Raw genomic sequence first — 20,887 nt, 5'->3', positions numbered from 1 at the left:
TGCCAACATCCCAAGAACAAAATAAGAGCATTGTACTCAAAGAATTTTAGTTATGCTTATGGCATTATTTTTCAACCTGATCTTTTGCTCCTAAAAATAAGAAATATGAATTTAAAAAATAAATTAAGGATTGTCCAATGGGTACAAGAACCAATTCAAATTTTTTTTTAAACAGAGGATAATAATTGCATTGTGTTAAATGAAGCACCAGAGCAGTATTTGTGTGGAGAAGTAACTAATTTCCACTGTTTCTCACAGCCTTGGGCGAGGTAGAGTTCATACAGAAAATCTCTTCAGGTTTGACTCTTTCCAAAAAGATTATTTTCAGTAGAACCTCTTTACCCAGAGAGTGGAATGTGGAACTCGTTACCACAGACAGTAGTTGAGGTGACTAGAATAGATGCGTGTAAGGGGAAGCTAGTTAAACACATGAGGGAGGATTAGAAGGTAACACAATAGCAAAATACTGCGGGTGCTGGAAATCTGAAATAACAACAGAAAATGCTGGAAATACTCAGCAGGCCAGGCAGCATCCGTGGAGAGAGAAACAGAGTTAACGTTTCAGGTCTGGGACCCTTCGTCAGAACTGGAAAAAGCTGGAGATGTAACAGATATTAAGCAGGTGCAGAGACGGGGGGTGGGGGCGGTTAGGAGGGGAGGAAGGAATTGAAAGAACATCCTGTACTTTTGTAAGAGGCAGGAAAGATAAAATGTTGCAAATGGGAATGGCAAAAATCATACTGCATGAAAAATGGGGGCAGGGATTATTATCTGAAATTGTTGAACTCGATGTTGAGTCCAGAAGGCTGTAAAGTGCCTAATCGAAAGGTGAGGTGCTGTTCCTCGAGCTTAGGCTGAGCTTCATTGGAACAATGTAATAGGCCGAGGACAGAGAGATCAGAGTGGGAGTGAAGCGGAGAATTAAAGTGACAAAAGGATTAGAAGGTTATGTTGATAGGGTTAGATGAAGAGTGGTGGGAGGAGGCTCGTGTGGAGCAGTTGGGCCGAATGGCCTGTTTCTGTGCTGTACATTCTATTCAATATGTAATTCTACCAAAAAGGTTATACAACAACTTGCATTTATATAGTGCCTTTAACGTAGTCAAACATCCCAAGGTGCTTCACAGGATCTCTGGGGTGAGAAGTTTGCCTTTTTTGACGTTCAATTGCTTGCAGAGCTCTGTCACGGGAATTCCTATGGCAACGCTGCAGTGACGTCAACAAGCTGTCTCAGCAGCCAATCACATTGAAAAATTCTCACAAACAGGAAACCAGGCAATGAGAAGCTGCTTTTATCCGGACTTTTTAAAAAATGTTACAGAGAGCAAAATAAAGATTGGGACTTTCACATGGGGATAAGGTAGAAGCTGAAATACCACAAACAAACTTAAAAAAAACTTTTTTTTAATGGCAATTTTTATCATAATGGAGAGCTTTGACACTCCACAAATATAAGAATTAGTTTTTCAGGGCCATAACATTTGTTTACCAGTCAATACGTTGTTAAAACCCCAGTTACACCTATTGGGGTATTTAACAGTGAAATTACCGTGGAAATGCCCAAGTTTTTGTCAGTTTCACTGATTGACGGCTATAGGGGTCGGTGTGGGGTGAGGGGGGGGGTAGATTTACAGTGCAGACTGTCGGAGCAGTGAATGACTGACCACAACTTCAGGATTTCCTCGTTTAGATGCGCGTGCGCTACATCCTGAAGTTGCGGTCAGTTTCAGAGGGGTAATAACAGCAAACGCTGGTAGTACGTCGTCATTACCCACCGCAAAATCCAGGCCAATAGGACAGGCGACAAAAAGCTTACTCAAAAAGGTAGGTTTTAAGGAGCACCTTAAAGGAGGAGAGAGGTGGAGAGGTTTAGGGAGGAAATTCCAGAGCTTAGGGCATAGGTCGCTGAAGGCATGGCTGCCAATGGTGGATGCAACAATTAGTTATTGAGCATGCATTAAATTGCACAAGGAATATCTACAGACAATTGTTTATGGGATCAGGGCGTCGCTGGCAATGCCAGCATTTATTGCCCATCCCTTATTGCCCTTGAGAAGGTGGTGGTGAGCCGCCTTCTTGAACCGCTGCAGTCCGTGTGGTGATGTTAGGGAGGGAGTTCCAGGATTTTGACCCAGCGATGATGAAGGATCGGCGATATACTTCTAAGTCAGGATGGTATGTGACTTGGAGAGGAACTTGGAGGTGCTGGTGTTCCCATGCGCCTGCTGCCCTTTTCCTTCTAGGTGGAAGTGTTTGTGAGTTTGGGAGGTGCTGCCGAAGGAGCCTTGGTGAGTTGCTGCAGTGCATCTTGTAGATGGTACACACTGCAGCCACGGTACGCTGGTGGTGGAGGGAGTGAAAGTTTAAGGTGGTGGATGGGGTGCCAATCAAGTGGGCTGCTTTGTCCTGGATGGTGTCGAGCTTCTTGAGTGTTGTTGGAGCTGCACTCATCCAGGCAAGTGGAGAGTATTCCATCACACTCCTGACTTGTGCCTTGTAGATGGTGGAAAGGCTTTGGGGAGTCAGGAGGTGAGACACTTGCCGCAGAATACCCAGCCTCTGACCTGCTCTTGTTGCCACAGTGCCACAATTCCACATAATGTAGTACACAGGAGAAAAAGTGGAATGCTTGGCACAGGAGCCATAGCAACAGTGGAAAGCATTATAACAGATCTTTATAACAAGGTTCATATGTGTTCATTGGTGTCATATCCGATCACATATATGCGCCATCACTCTGACCGCCTATTTCCACCTACGGAACATAGGCCGACTCCACCCCACCTCATCTGCTGCTGAAACCCTCACCCATGCCTTTGTTATCTCTAGACTTGACTATTCCCATGTTCTACCCTCCCGTAAACTCGAGGTCATCCAAAACTGCTGCCGGTGTCCTAACTCGCATCAAGTCCAGCTCACCCATCACCCCTGTGCTCGCTGACCTACATTGGCTACCAGCTAAGCAACGCCTCGATTTTAAAATTCTCATCCATGTTTTCAAATCCATCCATGGCCTCGCCCCTCCCTATCTCTGTAATCTCCTCCAGCCCCACAACTCTCCGAGATCTCTGCACTCCTCCAATTCTGGCCTCTTGAGCATCCCCAATTTTAATCACTCCACCATTGGCGGCTGTGCCTTCAGCTGCCTAGGCCCTAAGCTCTGGAATTCCCTCCCTAAACCTCTCCGCCTCTCTACCTCCCTTTCCTCCTTTAAGACGCTCCTTAAAACTGTCCTCTTTGATCTGTCCTAATGGCCTGTAATTTCCGATAGGAAGCTTCCTGCGTGCGTGTGGTATCTTGAGGTGGCCATAGATGGAGACGGACACCGGTTAACTCCTTAACATGGTTTAATCAACACTTGCACATAAAAGCTTCTGCCATGAGGCAGCAAAAACAAAGAGTACAACCAGTACAGATCAGACTTAACTCAGGAGAGCAATTGCCACAGCACCACCTGGTGGATCAGGTTACTCATAACCTCCCAGGTTACTACACTCCTCCCCCTTAAGATTGCTGTATGCAATTCTTAAACAATAACCCTTACTAGGTACTACGTTTTAATTAACCAGTATGCTCTAACCATGACTAATTTAACAGGCTTGTATAAGTCTTTCTGGTTGCTTGCGAATCCTTTGTGAACGTCTTAATTCCACTTGTGGTGGATTCTCTGATTCATTCGCACTTGAGATTGGAGTAGTCTCTGATGTTGGTTTTACTCTGTCCCGCTGTGGCCTGGCAGTACCAGTGTCCACTGGCACCTTATAAGCCGTGCTGGGTCCTGGAACAGCCTCCTCTACTGCCCTTTGTTCCATCTGAGGCAGTTCCCCCTGCTGCCGGCTGAAAAGCTGATCCACATGCCGACAAACCCCTCGACCATCCCCTAGTAACACGGAGTACGACACAGGTCCTGTAATGTCCTGGATTAGTCCTGGTATCCATTTAGGTCCATAGCCGAAGTTCCGGGTGTACACAGAGTCCCCTATGGCGAAATGGCGAGCTTTAGTATGTTTGTCATGGTACGCTTTTTGGTTTGTTTGTTTTGTCTCAACCTTGCTTTTGAGATCTGGGTATATCAGGTCTAACGTGCACCGCAACTTTCTCCCCATCATCAACTCAGCCGGAGAAAGCCCCATGGTAGCTTGGGCTGTTATACGATAACTAAACAAGGCTCTATTGAGCTTGGTCTCCAGGGTGTCATCTGAGTTCTTCCTCATGAGCTCCTTAAAAGTCTGCACGGCTCGCTCGGCTAACCCATTTGAGGCTGGGTGATATGGAGCCGAGGTGACATGTGTGATTCCATTCCTTACCATGAATTCTTTGCTCCCTTCACTAACAAAACACTGTGCATTGTCGGATACAATCATTTCTGGAATACCATGCGTGCTGAAGCTGTTCCTGAGGCAATTCAGTGTGGCATCAGTCGTTGCAGAGCTCACTGGATAAACATCGATCCACTTTGAGTGAGCATCAACCAGCACCAAAAACATTTTGCCCATAAAAGGTCCCGCATAGTCTATGTGAATTCTCCTCCAGGGTTTGCTGGGCCACTCCCAGGGATGGAGTGGTGCCCCGGCAGGTGCTTTCCTCTGTTCCTGACATATAGTGCATGACTTTACCTTTGACTCAATTTCAGCATCCAAGTTAGGCCACCACAGGTAGCTCCTAGCCAGTCCTTTCATTCTAGTCATTCCTGCGTGTGATTGATGCAACTGTTCCATCAAAGTAGAGCATCCCCGCTCTGGGACTATGATGCGTGCTCCCCATAGCACACATCCATCTTGGACACTGAGCTCGTGCTGTCTCTGTCTGTACGGCGCGAACTCCGGTCCCTCACGGTGATCTGGCCAGCCTTTCAACACATACTCACGGACCCTTGACAGAACGGGGTCCTTGGCTGTCCAGCCCTGGATTTGCGCTGAAGTCATCAGGGGACTGATCTCCTGATCCAGCATCAGGACATGCTCCTCAGGGGAAGTACTGCGAGGAGATTTTGAGAGGGGCAGGCGGCTGAGAGCATCCGTGTTCCCGTTTTCCTTGCCGGCTCTGTACGTGATCACATATTCATAGGCTCTTAGTATTACTGCCCATCTCATTATTCTCTGTGATGCCATTTGAGGCACCGCTTTCATCTCATTCAGTAAGCTAATAAGAGGCTTGTGGTCAGTACTGATTACAAACTTCCTCCCATATATGTACTTATGGAATTTCTTTACTCCAAATATAATGGCCAACCCCTCTTTATCAAGCTGTGAATAGTTCTTTTCCGCAGCTGTGAACGTGCGTGAAACAAACCCGATGGGCCTTTCTGCTCCATCTGGCATGCGGTGGGCCAACACTACCCCCACTTGTAAGATTCGAAATTTTCAGCAATAATCACGCAAGAAAATAGGGTTAATAAGACAGTTTTATTGACCAAAAGAAGCTTGTACAGCAAAACCTTGATAAAAGGGGCATACAAAATGGCCGCCGGACCTCGTGATCAGTTTCTGGGACCATTTGATTTCTGTTACTGCAAGCCAGACAGGCTTGTGGATTGAGGACAGTAAGCCCGCGAAAGCCAGTATCGGGAAAACGAAACTCAGGGAACTGAGCATACATATTAATTGGATTCTAAGTACAGGACAGTCTTGGGTTACAGGATGAGGCCCATCAAGAAATGGGCGGACAATTGAATGAACACTTAAACCCATTTACTGTACAAAGGAAAACCGTTTGACAGCCATCAAGGGCAATCTCCAGACCGATCAATATACGAACCGAGTTACGGTGACAAAGTAAAAGGCATTATCGGCCCAGGAAGGCCAGTTAAGCTATCACCGGCTCCCGTTACAAGACAAAGCGCCCCTGCAGAGATTTCTGCCCGCCAAAAATATTACAAAGACAGGACTATGATTTGGCGGGAGATAAGACTGTCCCAAAAGGGTATAACTATGGATTCGAAAAGTCCATCAGTACCGGATTACGACTACGATTACGCTTCGCTTCACCTCGACCGCTACGATTCACAATTCATTTCTTCAGTACGATTCGTAACTTCGGTGCGGAACGGAAGACGACGAGAAGACTTCGGCTCGGAAGCCAGCTCGGCCAGGCAAGGCCCGGCTACGACGGGAAGACGACGAGGGTGGCCCGGGTACTTTTGTCGGGAGATCATCGACGACCCAGGCCGAAGGAGAAGACACCCTCGGAAAACTGACGATCCAGGCCGGAGAAAAGGACACTCCGGGCCTAGCACTCCAGTGCCTCAACATCCCATTCGACCAGGAACCTCCCGTGTGCAATTCTACAACATCACATCAGTAGCAGAGTCTCCAAGGTGCATCCAATTCCCCATCAGCCTTTCAGTAAAGGTAACACAGGTTTAACGGATTCATCCATGACGAGCGCTCATCAAGACTGTATCTGCTGCTCCATCGCGTAAAAAAACAAACTGCGCCAGAAGTTTCCAAATCCACGTGACGACGGAAAGCTGTGCCAAAAGGCTGCAAACCCCTTTTTGCGAATCTGAAAGTGGTGAGCATGATCCCGAGTTCCTCAAGTCGAAACTTAGTTTAGGTCTGGGGAGGGGGTTAAGGGTAATCGTAATGTGTTTCCCCTTTTACGATGTGCCGTGTGTTCCCCATTTCCATAGAGTTAAGTTTATAGATATGTGCATGCTTGTAGTTACTTTGATCTGTGCTTATGACATGTATTTTACAATGCTGCAAACTGTTTTATAATAAAAGCCTCCATTTCGTGCTATTCAACCTGGTCCATTGAGTTTTTCTCTGCACTACAGTTCCCTGCACCTAAGTCCAAGGTCTAGAACCGTAAGGAAGAGTGGGTCGAACCACTCAAGGGTAATTATTGCACGAAGCCTGGTAGGAGACCAGAACGAGCAAGAGAAACCCCCTACACACTCCATAGGGTGATGCGTCGCAGGACATTATCAGCTCCTTCTTCTCGTCGTAATGCACTAACACCCTGCTGGACTGAAGTAGCTCCTTTGACTGCTGAAACGCTTTCGCTTGCTCTGGCCCCCAACGCCATGGCTCCTCCTTTCTCAGCAGTTTGTGCAGGGGTGCCAGCAGCATCGATAAGTTTGGAAGAAACCGGTTATAATAATTCAGGAGCCCTAGATAGGCTTTCAGTTCAGTCACTGAGGTGGGTGCTGTAGTGTATGTAACTGTTCTACCTTTAAGAGAACTATTGTATGTAACCGTCCACCTTTAAGAGAACTATTTTAGGTGTGGCACTACTTTATCTTGGCTGCTGTATACTGTAATACCGACGGTGACCACACCGGTATATAAGTGCTGTGTCAGGATTTATTGGGCAGATTCGCCCTGACCTTCGAATAGTAAAGTCCTGTTAAAGTTACTCTTGTAGTCTGTGTATTAATTCGCCATAATACCTACAGACTTTACAGTGGCGACGAGTTCGATCTTACCCTGCGGCAACAATACTTCCGAAGCAGTTAACGAGCGTCGAGAAGAGGCACCCGCCCTCGTCGTTCTGCTGAGAGAAAACTCGAGTCTGCAGAGCAAGGAAGAAGGAAGAATTCAGACACGAAGCCTTCCATCAGTAACAGGCACTGATTGTCCCTTCTGCCACGGTGGTGAGTGAGCCGATCAGCACGAGAAGCAAGTCGGCCACGGTGACTGTGAGTAAAGGGAAAAAAATAAAAAAATAAACGGAGGATAAGGGCGGTGAACTCGACCACGGTCAGGGGGGAAAGGAGCCGGACAGAAGTCGGGCCCAGAGGTGCTGAGACTGGGGCAGCGTGGAGCACGGAAGCCGCGGTACAAGCGGGCTGGGAGACGCAACGGCGTCGTGAGACAGCTAGACCGCGACCGGCGAAAAAGGCCAGGCAGCTACCGAGGCCACGAGGCGCTGCGACCGGGATCGCAAGGCGCGGGAAGATATAAAAATAAATAAACCGCGGTGAACTCAGCCGCAGCCGGGGAGGAAACCACCGGACTGCGAGAGGGCTGGGAGGCGCGATTGGAGTGAAAAAGGCCGGGCAGCGACCGAGGCCACGAAGCGCTGCGACCGGGATCGTAAGGCGCGGGAAGATATAAAAATAAATAAATCGCGGAGAACTCAGCCGCAGCCGGGGAGGAAAGTACCGGACTGCGAGAGGGCTGGGAGGCGCGATTGGAAGCCGCTGAGGGAGAGACAGAGCCCGAGCGAGCGGGAGAGACAGAGCCCGAGCGAGGGAGACTGAGCGAGATCCAGCCCAGCGGCTGAAACTGTTCGCCGTCAACGGGTTGTACCCAGCACCGGTTGCCCTGCCGAGAAAAGGGAACAAGGAAAGCACTGAAGCCGACGCGCAGGCTGCGAACCCCGAAAGCCAGCGGTCGTCGCCCGAGGGAAAAGCTTACCCCTCCCGCCAGGGGAAGAAACGCGGGAAGCCGCCAGTAGGCGGGGAAGAAGACAGAAGCGCGGGAAACCGCCATTTTGAAAAAAAAAGTTAAAGAAACATTTCGTTGTTGTTTCTCAGGAAGAGTGTGAAGATGCCTAAGCGTAGTAACATCAACGGTTTCGATTCCGATGTGGAAGATTGGGCCACGTATGTAGAACGCATCGAGATATATTGTAAGGTCAATAAGATAGCAAATTATGACAAAGCTCTAACCTTGCTAAACTCAATGGGTGCGAAGACATACGGGTTATTGAAGCATCTTCTATCACCAGCTAAACCGGCGGATCAGTCTTTCGCTAATATTGTTGCTGTCCTGAAGGATCATTTTAACCCTGCACCGCTGATGTTAGCGGAACGATCTAAATTTTACGTGAGAACGCAACGAAAAGAGGAAAGCAACGCGGAGTACCTGGTTGAACTGCGTAGGCTAGCAAAATACTGTCAGTTTGGGGTAAATCTGACAGAGGCACTGAGAGACAAGTTCGTGTGCGGGATGTCGAAGGAAGGAACACAAAAACGACTGCTCGAAGAGAACGATCTTACACTTGATAAGGCTGTCCTTATTGCAGCATCGCACGAAGCCGCAGCGAGAGGCACGGCGGAAATGCAGCGGAAGACAGCGGTACTCAGTGTGGATCAAATGACTTCGGGTACAACAAAATGTTATCGTTGTGGGAAGACAACACACGACCAGAACCAATGCTGGTTTAAAAACCAGGAATGTAGAAAATGTGGCAAGCTTGGTCACATAGCTAAGGTATGCCGGTCAGGAAAGAAGACCAGCAATAATAAGTCACCGCAGAAGAAGTACAGAAAGGTACATAAGGTGACTGGGAAGAGTCCAGATGAACAGAATTCGGACTCAGACTCCAACAGCAAGGAACTGGGTAGTCTGAGGATTCACAATGTGAGTAAAGAAGCTGACCGACAAACTATCTGGGTCACACTACAGATTGCAAAAGTCCAAGTGAAGATGGAAGTGGACACCGGATCGGCATTGACGGTCATGAATAAGCAAGATTACAAAAAGTTATTCAAACATATTCCCCTACGGGATACGGAGATAGTATTGCAGACATACACGGGGCACAAAGTATACCCCATCGGAAAGATAAAAGTCAAGGTGAGATACAAGGACAAAGATCACCAAGGGATGGACATGCATGTGCTGCCCAAGGGAGGTCCACCACTTCTGGGACGGGAGTGGATCAGGAAAATAAAGATAGACTGGCATTCACTAAACACAATGACGGTAGATTCCGGAAAGGAAGATGTCAAACCTGAACGGTTGTCCAGAATATTGGACGAAGCTAAAGAGGTATTCCAGCAAGGACTGGGAACACTGAGAGGAATTAAAGCAAAAATCAAGATTGCAGAACATGCAAGCCCAAAATTTTTCAAAGCCAGATCGGTACCTTACGCGATACGACCTGCTGTGGAGGCAGAACTGGAAGGGCTTGAACGTTCAGAGGTACTGTCTAAGGTGGACTGGAGTGAGTGGGCCACGCCCATTGTTCCCGTCATGAAGTCTTCATCAAGTAACAAGCCAGGGGGACCGGGAAAGGTCCGCATCTGCGGAGACTTCAAGATCACAGTTAATCCGGTGCTTCACACGGTACAATACCCACTTCCGCGGATTGAGGATATCTTTGCTTCATTGTCTGGCGGGAAACACTTCACCAAGATAGACCTGGCACAAGCATACTTACAAATGGAAGTTGAGGAAGAGTCGCGCCAGTATCTCACAATCAACACGCACAGAGGCTTGTATCGTTATAATAGACTGGTTTTTGGAGTAGCTTCGGCTCCAGCAATTTGGCAGAGGGCCATGGAGCAGGTCTTACAGGGTATTCCAAGCACGCAGTGTTACTTGGACGATATCCTGATTACGGGAGAAGACGAGGAGGAACACCTCACAAATTTGAAACTGGTGCTCACCAGGTTGAAGGAATATGGCCTTCGAGTTAATCGCCAGAAATGTGAGTTCTTCCAGAAACGGATCTCGTACTGCGGTCATGTCATTGACCAAGAGGGGCTGCACAAGTCACCTGACAAGATAGAAGCTGTCGTGAAGGCCCCCGCTCCGGAAAATGTATCACAGTTGAGATCGTTTCTGGGGTTGATTAATTATTACCACAAGTTTCTGCCAAATCTATCCACGGTGCTGCATCCGCTGAATGCTCTGTTGCGGAAAGAAGTACCATGGAAGTGGAACGAGGACTGTAAGAAGGCCTTTCGCAGAAGCAAGGCGTTGATTACCTCTGAGGAAGTGTTGGCTCATTTCAACCCAACGTTACCTCTTCGTCTAGCTTGTGATGCTTCCCCTTATGGAATTGGAGCAGTACTTTCACACAAGTTACCAAATGGCTCGGAAAGGCCAGTCGCATTTGCGTCCCGATCATTGACCTCCGCTGAGCGAAATTATGCTCAGATAGATAGGGAGGCCCTCAGCCTTGTGTGGGGAGTAAAGAAATTCAATCATTACCTGCAGGGCAAGAAGTTCACATTACTGACAGACCACCAGCCGTTGGTGTCCATATTCAACCCTAACAAGGCCGTTTCCACTATGACAGCGCAAAGGCTACAGAGGTGGTCCGTGTTACTTGGGGCACACCAATATGACATCGAATACAAAAGGTCCAAACAGCATGGAAATGCTGATGGGTTATCGCGCCTACTGTTGCCAGTAGTAGAAGAGGCGGCTACAGTGGACCCGGTAGAGATGTTCCACTCATCCATAGTGGAATGTCTGCCAGTAACAAATTCGATGATCGAAAATGAAACAAGAAATGACCCGACTCTCTCACGAGTCTACGATTTAACAGTGGAGGGATGGCCAGCACATGGCGAACCAACGCTGCCCGCATTTTCGCAAAGAAAAGAACAGCTGTCAGTGTGCCGAGGAACCTTGATGTGTGGATCTAGAGTGGTGATTCCACCCAAACTTCAGCAGAAGGTGCTAAAGGAGCTTCACGAGGGGCATCTGGGTGGAGTGAAAATGAAGAACCTAGCAAGAGCGTTTGTGTGGTGGCCAGGTATTGATGGAGACATCGAAGAAATAACCAAGAGCTGTCTAGGATGCCAGAAGGTCCAAAACGCGCCACCACAAGCTCCTCTGCATCCATGGGAGTGGCCCTCATCTCCTTGGCAAAGGGTACACGTCGACTTTGCTGGTCCATTTATGGACTCAATGTTTCTAATCGCGGTGGATGCACACTCCAAGTGGCCGGAGGTAATAAAGATGTCCTCCACCACCACGGAAAAAACCATCACAGTATTAAGGACCATATTTGCCAGGAATGGGCTGCCGGAACAGATCTGTTCTGATAATGGACCGCAATTTGTGTCCGAAGAATTCAGGAAGTTCTTAAAAAGGAATGGGGTCAAGCACTACACGTCAGCCCCATACCATCCTGCCACCAATGGATTAGCTGAAAGGTTTGTCCAGACCTTCAAGAAGGCCATAAAGGCCATGGGTAATGAAGACATCAACCTACAACATAAGGTAGATAACTTCTTGTTGGCGTACAGGAATGCAACACATGCGGTCACAAACCAAACTCCCGCCATGATGTTTTTCAATAGAAGACTAAGATGCCGGCTGGATTTGATTAAGCCAAACGTCAGAAGGGACGTAGAGAACCGGCAATTTCAGGGCATGAATGAAAGGCCAACTAGATCCTTTCAGATAGGTCAACAAGTTTTGGCCCGGGACTACCGTACCGAGAAATGGCAGCCTGGAACTATTGGGAAAAGGCTAGGGCCGCTGATGTATACTGTGGACATTGGTGACAGCATAATAAGGCGCCATGTTGACCAGATCATAGGGTCATCCACAAAGGATCAACCTACGCCACAACCTTACACGGCTAATGTTGAAGCAGAGATACCCAGAGCACCTACCTCCGATCTGGTAATACTGGAATCAGATGAACCTGACACTGTCCTTCAAGCCGAATCGACCTTGTCAGAAGAACCTACTACCCCGCCGAAAACTACTACACCACCGAGGCGTTATCCGGACAGAGTCAGGAAGCCTCCAGAGAGACTGAATCTGTGAACTGTTTTGCATAAGTTGTATATATGTTATAATGTTATGTTAATGGGGAATAAGTATGTTGTAAGCTAAAAAGGGAGGATTGTAGTGTATGTAACTGTTCTACCTTTAAGAGAACTATTGTATGTAACCGTCCACCTTTAAGAGAACTATTTTAGGTGTGGCACTACTTTATCTTGGCTGCTGTATACTGTAATACCGACGGTGACCACACCGGTATATAAGTGCTGTGTCAGGATTTATTGGGCAGATTCGCCCTGACCTTCGAATAGTAAAGTCCTGTTAAAGTTACTCTTGTAGTCTGTGTATTAATTCGCCATAATACCTACAGACTTTACAGGTGCCGGTGCATCCTGCACTGCCCGCACTTTCCCTGGTAATGGATGGAGGCCTGTGGCATCCACCCGATGTCCCAGGAATGTAACTTCCTTCTCCATGAAACTACACTTACTCCGTTTCAGGCGTAGTCCCGCCTCTTCCAGCCGCTGTAGCACTCTGTCCAGTGTTTTTAAGTGATCCTGATCGTCACTTCCTGTTAGCAGAATATCATCTAAGTACACGGCCACCTTTGGAATGCCCTGCAGAATGCCCTCCATAGTCCGTTGGAATATTGCTGGGCTAGAACTGACACCAAATGGTAACCTGGCATACGTGAACAGCCCCTTGTGCGTGTTCACCGTGACAAACTTTTTTGATTCTTCATCTAGCAATATCTGCTGATACGCATGAGTCATGTCCAGTTTGCTGAATCTTTCTCCCCCAGCGAGCGATGTTAACATGTCCTCCATTCTCGGAATGGGGTACTGTTCCAGTGATGATACTCTGTTCACTGTTAACTTATAGTCACCACACACCCTTACGTTACCGTCGGGCTTCAATACCGGGACTATTGGTGCTGCCCAGTCTGAAAATTTCACTGGTTCTATTATTTTGTCCTTTAGCAGGCGATCTAGTTCCGCCTCAACCTTGGTTTTCATTGCAAAAGGTACCGACCTTGGTTTAAAGAAATGAGGCGTGGCATCACTGGCTACATGAATCTTGGCTGTGGCTCCCCTTAAGGTGCCCAGTTCATCCTTGAACACTAACTCATGCTTCATCAGCACTTCTTGCAGTGCCTCTGTACTGTCCTCCATTTTATTCATTGCCTGCCAGTACACACTCAACTCACTGATCCACCCTCACCCTAACAGGTTTGGCCCTGACCCTGCTACCACTACCACCGTAAGCTCTTTGGTGACTCCTTTGTGTTCCATTTGTACTTCGGCCGCCCCCAAAATGTCCACCTTCTGTCCTGTGTAGGTTTTGAGACTAATGGGGCATGTACCTAGCTCTGGTACTTTTGCTTCCCCCCATAGCTTGGCGTACTCAGTCTGCGACATTATGGTTACACTACATCCGGTGTCAATCTCAAACTTTACTTGACCTCCGTTCACTATCAAATACTGAGTGAGAGGGGGTACGTTGGGCCTTGAAGTGTCTATACTGTATACAGTGAAAACCTCCTCACTAGACTCACTAGACTCTTCCTCCTCTTGTATGTAATTTGCCCGCTTTGTGTACTTCTCCCTCCCCCCTTTTTCATGCTTTGCCCCTTTAGCACTGCTTCTCTCACTCACTGCCCTTTTACAGACTTTCTTTAAGTGCCCTATTTTTCCACAATTGTGGCACTTTGTTTTTGCAAACCTGCAGTCCTTTGCATAATGGCTCGTCCCGCCACATCGGTAGCAATCCCCAACCCCGACTGGTGGACTTTTCGCGCCAGCTTCCATCTTGAAAACAGCTCCTCCCACTGGTTTACTCCATTTCTCCTTGCTCATACTGTTTAAGTCCTTAATGTCCTTGTTAGCCATCTCCATGGCTTGTGCTTTTTTAAGTGCCGTCTCAAACGTTAATCCTTCTTCTGACAGCGACCTTTGCTGTATACTGTCGTCGTTAACTCCGCATACTAGTCTGTCCCTTAACATGACTGTGAGCACATTTCCAAAATTACAGTCCTGTGCGAGCTTCCGAAGCTCCTCCACATACTCAGTAACGCTTTCTTCCGGCCTCCTAATCCTCGAATTGAATTTCCATCTCTGTACTATTTCACTAGGTTTCGGATTGAAATGATTCTTTAGTAGACTCACCAACTCGTCAAAAGATTTTTCTCCTGGCCGTTCCGGGCTCAGCAGATTCCTCATCCGTGTATAGGTTGGCGCTCCCACACAACTCAGTAAAATGGCCCTTTTCTTTTCAGCACTGTCCACCTCGTTTGCCATAAAGAAATGGCTCAGTATTTCAATATACTCCTCCCAAGACTGCGACTTGCTGTCAAAAGGTGCCACGGAGCCTACCGTTCCTGCCATCCTTGGAGTCCGGTCACTTCAGCCAAAAAATCAAACTCCGTTTGGACTCCCGCGGCCTAGCCTCGTGCTTTTCCGACTAGTTTGCTAACCAACCCGAGCACCTCTTCCGAATACTCCAAAACTCTTCCGTCCTTTATTCTCGTCGCCATATGTGGTATCTTGAGATGGCCATAGATGGAGACGGACACCGGTTAACTCCGTAACATGGTTTAATCAACACTTGCACATAAAAGCTTCTGCCATGAGGCAGCAAAAACAAAGAGTACAACCAGTACAGATCAGACTTAACTCAGGAGAGCAATTGCCACAGCACCACCTGGTGGATCAGGTTACTCATAACCTCCCAGGTTACTACAGTGCGGATGTCTCCTATCGGAAAAAAATCTACAAACTTACCTGAGGGCTTCCGAGGTCCGGACACTTCCGCTCCTGGGCCATTCCAAAGTCAAAATGCGCAGGGCCCACGTATCTCAGGGGCGCAGGCGGTTCGCAAGCGTCCCTGGGATCACGTGGGCCAGGCCAGCCAATAGGAGAAGGGAATCTCCCTTCATACTTTTGACAGGTAGACCTGTCAAATATATGAATGGCGAGCACCCCAAAAACACATCAAAACATTAAATACATTTTTTAAAACCCATCACGTTTTTACAAAGCGTAAGATTTCCCAGGGTTTTCAGCGGGCGGAGGTTCTCCAGAAAGCGGAACTCTCTGCCCACAGAGGCCCTTCTCCAGGGCAGGCGTCCGATCTGTCAAGAGGATTCTTGACAGATCGGAAATGCCGGCTTTCAGTGCATGCGCTTTGCATGCCTGAAACCGGCATTTCCATTGTCTCTACGGGGGTGTACACAGCTCGTACACACACCCGTAGGCATCGGAAAATACGGCCCATTATCTCCTTATATGGCTCGGTGTCAAATTTTGTTTGATAACGCTCCTGTGAAACGCCTTCAAACATTTTACTACATTAAAGGCGCTCTATAAATACATGTTGTTGTTGGTCCTCACTTCCTAATTTTACTGTGCCACATCTAAAAACGTCCTTACACTGAAAGAAGCAGTAAACCTATTGAATGGAACAAATCTTAAATAACCTCGTTGATTTTTTTGGTTGCAAAAGTCAGTAACTAGTAAATACAAGAAAATAGTAATTCAAATTCATTTTGTTTTGGATATTAACATTGCAAGCCCCTCCTTCCCCCCCCCCCAAAATATGTATTTCTTTAAAAACAAAGTTCACTTCAAATAGATTGAAATATTGTGATTAATTTCAATGTTGCAATTTCTGCTTAGCAGTTTAAGATAACTGTCAAAGAATGCCTCATAAGGTGGTTGGGGAGGCCACTCAAGCTGCACGAGGTGAATGTTGGTCTCAGAAACACTGCAGAAAGATCTTCTGTTGAGATAAGAGAGCTCTGACTGGCAAATATCCCAGGGAGACGTGGCTGGGAGGAGCTGGTGTTGTAGCAATACGAGTACACTCTCCTGTGTGTGCGTGCGTACACTCTCCTGTGTGTGCGTGCGTACACTCTCCTGTGTGTGCGTGCGTACACTCTCCTGTGTGTGAGTACACTCTCCTGTGTGTGTGTGCGTACACTCTCCTGTGTGTGCGTGCGTACACTCTCCTGTGTGTGCGTGCGTACACTCTCCTGTGTGTGCGTACACTCTCGTGTGTGCGTGCGTGCACTCTCCTGTGTGTGCGTGCGTGCACTCTCCTGTGTGTGCGTGCGTGCACTCTCCTGTGTGTGCGTGCGTGCACTCTCCTGTGTGTGCGTGCGTGCACTCTCCTGTGTGTGCGTGCGTGCACTCTCCTGTGTGTGCGTGCGTGCACTCTCCTGTGTGTGCGTGCGTGCACTCTCCTGTGTGTGCGTGCGTGCACTCTCCTGTGTGTGCGTGCGTGCACTCTCCTGTGTGTGCGTGCGTGCACTCTCCTGTGTGTGCGTGCGTGCACTCTCCTGTGTGTGCGTGCGTGCACTCTCCTGTGTGTGCGTGCGTGCACTCTCCTGTGTGTGCGTGCGTACACTCTCCTGTGTGTGCGTGCGTGCACTCTCCTGTGTGTGCGTGCGTGCACTCTCCTGTGTGTGTGCGTGCGTGCACTCTCCTGTGTGTGTGCGTGCGTGCACTCTCCTGTGTGTGCGTGCGTGCACTCTCCTGTGTGTGCGTGCGTGCACTCTCCTGTGTGTGCGTGCGTGCACTCTCCTGTGTGTGCGTGCGTGCACTCTCCTGTGTGTGCGTGCGTGCACTCTCCTGTGTGTGCGTGCGTGCACTCTCCTGTGTGTGCGTGCGCGTACACTCTCCTGTGTGTGCGTGCGCGTACAGTCTCCTGTGTGTGCGTGCGCGTACACTCTCCTGTGTGTGCGTGCGTACACTCTCCTGTGTGTGTGTGTATGTGCGTACACTCTCCTGTGTGTGTGTGTATGTGCGTACACTCTCCTGTGTGTGTGTACACTCTCTGTGTGTGTACAGTTTCATGTGTTTGTTCGACTCACAGAATGCACATCGACATGGACCCTTGGAGGATTGAGTGCCTGTCTCAGCAGCACACCATGGACCTCCCCCACCCCGCCACCCTCCTCTCAATCCTTGGGTGGGATGGGTTCAGTGGCTGTGGACGACTCCACCTCACAAGTAGATTCTCACCCTCCTGTGCTGTTTTCTCACTTGACTTATTTAGGATTAAACAGAGTGATGGTTTTGGGGGAGTATAGGAACATGAGCATTTCTGCAAGTATTGACACTGGAGGCAGAGACCCTAAGAAAAGGAAGCTGTAATATAAAAGTAGATTTCCTCCTCAATATTAGCAACCCCAGCAGTCAGAAATAAAGCAACAACTTGCATTTATATAGTGCCTTTAACGTAGTAGAACATCCCATGGAACGTTATCAGACAAAATTAGACACCGAGCCATACAAGAAGATACTAGTGCAAAAAGAAAATACTGCAGATACTGGAAATCTGAAATAAAAACAGAAAATGCTGGAGATACTCAGCAGGTCAGGCAGCATCTGCGGAGAGAGAAAAAGAGTTAACGTTTCAGGTCGATGACCCTTCGTCAGTTCTGACCTGAAACGTTAACTCTGTTTCTCTCTTCACAGATGCTGCCTGACCTGCTGAGTATCTCCAGCATTTTCTGTTTTTATTTAAGAAGATACTAGGACAGGTGACCAAAAGCTTGGTCAAAGAGGTAGGTTTTAAGGAGTGTCTTAAAGGAGGGCTGAGAGGTTTGGCGAGGGAATTCCAGAGCTTAAGATCTGGCGAGGGTTTGGTAGGTGATTGTGGTGATATACAACTGTTATGAAACAGTCAAGGCTGCAGATCGTGACCATACACTAGCATTGTTCTCACCATGTAGTGTTGAATTCAAATCCTTTAGTAATGAAAAGTACAATCAATAGCTTGAAGCTATACTTACTGAAGGAGGCTGGCAGAATACATAAATAAGAGTTGCATTCAAATTAAGCAGCAACCTCTCTACACAAGAAGCAAGCTGCAATCGCCATGTAAAGGGCGAAGTGGTTTGGTTTTGGCCAGAACTATCGCTTACTTGCATTTAACAACCTCGTCAGGAATTGCTTTGGCAAAATAAATCTTTGAAAAAGTCAGAGTTTGTGGCTGTTATGCACAGTCAGATTAAAGAAACTTGGTGTTCCAGACCAGTGTGCTGGGAAATGGGAAGTCCAATCACTGGATTGTATCCACTTCACTGTTTTACTAATTAAGTGAGGTACTTGCAGAGATTCAAAGGCAGAGGCCTAACATGTTTTTGTTTAGACTTAAAGTTCCCAATCTCCAATTCCTGTCTCAATATGGAACGCACATACAGGAAAGTATTTACAAGCTGTGTACTTAATTCACCTCTTCTTTAGAACACATTTCTCAAGTTAGAAACTATAGAAATGATTCCCAAGAGTATAGTTTTCAGCTCACACGTACACATATATCTAGTATATATATATAAATAAACAGACCAAATTAACTTTCTTATATTTTAATGACCTTGGCAAACAGCATGTTTAATTCTAGCAGGGGACCAGCACACTTGTTTGTTGCCTTTGGCCATACATCAGATTCTAATGTGTTTGCCCATTTGAAGGGTTCCACTGAGCTTTGAACAATTCACTTCACCTAACACCAGAGGACATCCAGCTCCTTTAGTGTTCATCCATTTTTCTGTGCACAAGTGGTCATTTAATAGAGTCATAGGGCAGGATTTTCATTGGGCCGCGGAGGCGGGATTGGAGGCATGTGGGGGGTTAAAATCCCGAAATCGGGGGGCACGAACCCATCCCGCACCCAACCCATCTCCATGCCAGTTTCAAAGGAGGCGGGTACCCGACCCGCACTGGGACCCGCCTCCCCGAGGTGGGAAGGGGATTAGTGCCAAGTAACTGCCTGTTAACAGGTAGTTAACTGGCAGTTTTTAGCCTAATCCCTATTTTCATTCTTGAAGTGTGGGATTCCCGACGGCTCCAAGCCACGCCAAGTTAGCGAGGCGGGCCATCGGGCTGCAGGGCTTGGAGGGGTCGAGATATCCGGTGTTCAGGTGAGTGATGGGTGCATGAGTGCAGAGGTAAGTGTGTTTGGTGTGTTTAAAGAAGTTTTACTTACCTTTACAGCCTTCCTTCCTTCAGGTCTCGGGAGTCCCTCATCTCACCAGCACAGAAAGCAGAATGGCCGCGAACTGTCAAAAATTGCAGCATTCAGCTTTCTGTTCCGGGGAGATCTCTAAATCATCCTGAGAGGAAGGAATTAACTTAGAGTACAGATCGTCAGTGTTTGACAGCTTCAAATAGCTGTGAAACGCTGATATTTCATCTGTCAAAAGGACTTGACAGATGAAATGTTAATCTGTGATGTCACCTGTTGCCGGGTGGCCCTTAACCTGTTGCTGGGCGGGCTCAACAAGGTCAATCAAGTCAAAATTGCGTGGGTTGGCTACAACTCGATGGAGGCAGGACTATAACCCGAAAATTGTAGTCCCACCTCCTACATGAAAATCCAGCCCATAGAGTCATAACGGCACAGAAGGAGGCCATTCGGCCCATCGAGTCCGTGCCTGCTCTCTGTAGAGCAATCCAGTCAGTCCCATTCCCCTGCTCTATCCCCGTAGCCCTGCAAATTTATTTCCCTCAAGTGCCTATCCAGTCTCCCCCTGAAAACATTGAGTGTGTCATGTTCCACCACTTCTGTCAGCAGCGAGCTCCAGGTCATCACCACTCGCTGCGTAAAAAAGTTTTTCTTCACATTCCCCCTGTATCTCTTGCCCAAAACCTTAAATCTGTGTCCTTGTACCATCAACTAGTGGGAACAGCCTTTCCCCGTCTAGCCTATCCAAACCTGTCATAATCTTGTACACCTCTATCAAATCACCCCTCAATCTCCTTTGCTCTAATGAAAACAAATCCAGCTTCTCCAACCTGTCTTTGTAGCTAAGATCCCCCATCCCCGGAATGATTAAAGTTGCCTTGTTTAATTAGTAGAAAAGAAACAAAACTTTGATTGTTTAAACCTCCGGAACAATATTCATTAAGCTAACAAAGCTGAGGTACTGTTTCACTATCAAATATCTTAGGTGTGCCATGATTTAAACTATGCTCAACAAAAGAGATAGCATCTAGACAAGTTATTCAAAACCACTGGAGAACATGTTAGGTCACTGAAAATTTGGCATGTTTCCTTACTAAGTCAGCTTTAGTTGACTCATTGAATGAGGTTATCGTTGTGACCCTTGTCTATCAGAATTAATGTGCAAGGTAAAAAAAAGTCATCAAAACAAACCAGTTGAGAAATGCCTACCTGTTTATAAATAAACCACTTCAAAATGAAACAGGTAATTCTAAGGTGTCTCTGCTAAGGGAACAGTTGCTTTGGCAGAAGACTGTGTGCAGTTACCTGAACCCAGTAAGAATCCATGTTGAAATATTAGTCAAATTTTCCAGTTCACTTGAACTATTATGGATGACCATTTTTAAAAGTAAGCTTTACATTTAGCAATTTGTATTTAACCCTTACATTGCCAGTAAGTCCAGAGAAATAACCATTTCCTTGGGTCAGCCAGGGTTGGTGATGTTGAAATTAATATT

The 20,887-nt window shown here is 47.4% G+C and overlaps 1 protein-coding gene and 1 pseudogene across 1 annotated transcript in view; both read right to left on the bottom strand.

Moving 5' to 3' along the window:
* The window catches only part of LOC147101151 (uncharacterized), a 219,692-nt gene that overhangs the window by 38,275 nt on the left and 160,530 nt on the right, over positions 1-20,887 (bottom strand). The window lies entirely within an intron of this gene.
* LOC147101152 (small nucleolar RNA U3) lies at positions 18,638-18,723 on the bottom strand (annotated as a pseudogene).

This window comes from Somniosus microcephalus, chromosome 24 (genome assembly GCF_052327205.1).
Source record: "Somniosus microcephalus isolate GS21.2 chromosome 24, FLI_Smic_1.0, whole genome shotgun sequence".
In the NCBI taxonomy this organism is placed as follows: Eukaryota; Metazoa; Chordata; class Chondrichthyes; order Squaliformes; family Somniosidae; genus Somniosus; species Somniosus microcephalus.
The sequence above is the reverse complement of the archived record's forward strand: the minus strand, read 5'-3'. Positions and strand labels throughout refer to the sequence as shown.